At 36.2% G+C, this 3,358-nt stretch overlaps 1 pseudogene; it reads right to left on the reverse strand.

The window, feature by feature from the left end:
* Positions 1–746: 746 nt before the first annotated feature.
* Positions 747–2,715, reverse strand: LOC116860674 (annotated as a pseudogene).
* Positions 2,716–3,358: the final 643 nt, after the last annotated feature.

Raw genomic sequence — 3,358 nt, forward strand, 5'->3', positions numbered from 1 at the left:
GACTATATAAATGGAGTGGAAATTGAAATACTTCTAGTGAGGTAAATAAATCCAAAGTGGCATACATAAAAAGCAACACGCAGGTTTCATAAAGTATTTGAGAATGTATAATACATTTGTATTTTGGGGAATCTTGATCTGTATTCACTGTGTGAAGGAAACATAGTTATATTCACATTTACATCATGATCCACAATTAAATCAGGTATAATCGAAACCATATAATAAACTCAAGTATTGTTTGGATCTAAAGTATATACCTGTGTAAATATAAAATATTTTTGACTGATAAAGACAATCTAGCATAATCAGCAAGTGTAGTTGCTGTCATTTTTCTGATAGATATTTCACATTAGAGAAGATCTCTTTTAAAAAAAGGCATCCAAATAATCATAAGCATAAATTTCTGACAATTATTTTAGGAAAGGTCAAAGACAGCTCCATCCATGTGCAGCAATCTCAAACATTTTTGTAAAGATTTATTTAATTACTTGAGAGAGAGAGAAAGGGCATGAGCAGGGGGAGGGGCAGATGGAGAAAGAATCTAACGCAAACTCCCCACTTAGCTCAGAGCCCAATGTGGGGTTCAATCCCTAGCCAAAATCAAGAGTCAGACACTCAACCTACAGAGCCACCGAGGCAACCCTCAAACATGTTTTATTCCATGTATCTGGTCATTTATTTTATATGTTCATGAAGCCGGATCGTTTGATGAAATGTCCAAAGTAAAATTTATTAATGCCTTATCAGAATTTTACCTCATTAAAATTGTGGTGTGGGAAATTATGATCACATGCCCTTTGTGTCAGAGAAATGTGTGAGTGAGGGTGTTCAAACTTCTGAGGGAAATATAGAGAGGACTTTCTCATCTTTGCAAAGGCACAGTTTAGGAAGGATCATCTGTTATTTTTCATCAGTAGAAGAGGACAGATTGCTAGATAACAAGAACAGAGAAAAAGCCCTTGTGTATTATGTCTATAAATTCTGTAAATGGTAAGGCAGTTATTGGATGAGTAAAAACAAAAACAAAAACAAAAAACTAAAGCAATTCACAAATGCCAGGATCCTACGGGTGGCCTTAGTTCCAGGAAAGGGGTTTGTGCAAAGGCTGGTCTGGTGGACTGTTACCATGTACACATTGGTCCAGATTGTGAGGAACAGACAGGAAATTTCATAAAACAATGCCCTCTTCCAAAGGTAGCCTTGTGAAGTTTATTGGGTTCCCTTCTGCTACAGTATGTCAGATAATACACTTGTGCAACTTCAGTGGTGTTGAAGGGGGCCACAGCACTTATGATGACATAGATGTAGATCTGATGGGGTAATTTGGAAAGAAAAGAAAGATGGAAAAATGTATGTGAACACTCGGAGTTTGAGCCATGTCTATCAGTGTTTTTGGAAGTGATATTATGGCCTGAAAAATACTGAGAAAAGACATGGTGCAGAGGGAAAGACCCTGAGTGACTCTGTACATGTATAGCACTGTCTTACAACCAATGTCATCTAGAAAATTTCTTACTCCAAAGACATTTAATATTTTTGGAATCCCACCGAAAAAAATTGTTATAAGCTAAAAAATGGGTGAATATCAAATCTATAGGCTTCTTTGCATGGGGCTGGAATAAAAAGGTATTGATGAGTAACACAAGTAACAAAGTGTTCCCAATAAACCAGTCCCAATTTGAGAATGAAGAACTTTCCAAAATAGTATCATTTGAAACTATTATATTCACTGGCCTCTTAGACTTCTGCAGAGCTAAAAAGGGAGCCAGAATGACTTGTAAGCTTGATGGAAATAAGAGAATTTTGAGATGACTCCAAGAGTTATGATCACTCTCAGCAGTAAGTTGTGCAGATGCTCTAACAATATTCAGGAAATGAAGAATTAGTTCTAGAAACAAATGTCAAGAATTGTTAAAATAACTTCAAAGGAACAGTAAGGTCAAGATAAACATGCCTTGTTTATAAAAATATTACTGTAATTCTCAAAAACAGCTTCCCTGAAGGAGAATACTTATGCACTAAAAATAACACTTCATATTTATAGAGATTTTAAATCCTGTGTATATGTCCTGAACTTTATTTCTATATATATTTTTTGGTTCTGTTATTTTGTCATTATTTTTTTAAGTTTTTATTTCAATTCCAGTTAGTTAACATGCAGTGTTCTATTAGCTTCAGGCATACAATATAGTAATGTAATGCTTCCATACATCACACTGTGCTCATCACAACAAGCATATTCCCTAATCCCCACTGCCTATTTAACCCATGCCCCAACCCACCACCCTTCTGATAGCCATTAGTTTGTTCTCTATAGTTAAAAGTCTGTTAATTGTATGCCTTCCTTTCTCTTTTTCCCTTTGCTAGTTTGTTCTGTTTCTCAAATTCCACATATGAGTGAAATCATATGGTATTTGTCTTCTCTGACTGATTCATTTCACTTAGGATTATATCCTCTAGCTCCATCCATGTCATTGCAAATGGCAAGATTCTCTTCTTTCTTATGGCTGACTAATATTCCATTGTGTATATATACACACACCACTTCTTTATCCATTCATCAGTTGGTGGACACATGGGCTGCTTCCATAATTTGGCTATTGATGATGCTGCTATAAACATAACAGTTCATGTACCCCTTTGAATCTGTAATTCTGTATCTTCTGGGTAAATACCTAGTAGTGCAATTGCTGGAGCCTTGGGTAGCCCCATTTTTAACTGTTCGAGGAACCTCCATACTGTTTTCCAGAGTGGCTGCCCCCCCCACCAACAGGGCATGAGTGTTCCTTTTTCTCCACATACTTGCCAACTCCTGTTATTTCTTGTGTTGTTAATTTTAGCCATTCTGACAGGCATAGGTTGATATCTCATAGTAGTTTTGATTTGTATTTCCCTGATGATGTGATTTGAACATCTTCATGTATCTGCTGACCATCTGGATTTTTTGGAAAAATATCTATTCATGTCTTCTGCCACCAATAACTTTTAAAACCTTTGATATTGAAACCTGTACACTCGGTAAATAGTTGTCAATGATCAATTGAGATAAGAGATGAATCTTTAGGTCGGAGGTTGGGTTTGGATGCCTGTGCTACTAAGGAAGGGGGTACTAAAGTGGGGAATTCATAGGAAAGAAACTCTACCTTCCCACAAATCACAGCATTAACATAAGATCAAACTCATTTAAGCTCGCTTCCAAAATACCAACCCACTGATTCTGTTAATATTCTTGTACAAAAAAAAATTCGAGGTCAGCACTTATCTTATTGGACCAGGCACTACATAAATTTCAGGTTCATTTATTTTTCAGTCTGCAAGATGGAAGGTTTTAACAACTGTACAAATTCCACAAGGA

Source organism: Lontra canadensis, unplaced genomic scaffold, assembly GCF_010015895.1.
Source record: "Lontra canadensis isolate GAN:19392208 unplaced genomic scaffold, GSC_riverotter_1.0 scaffold181, whole genome shotgun sequence".
NCBI lineage: Eukaryota > Metazoa > Chordata > Mammalia > Carnivora > Mustelidae > Lontra > Lontra canadensis.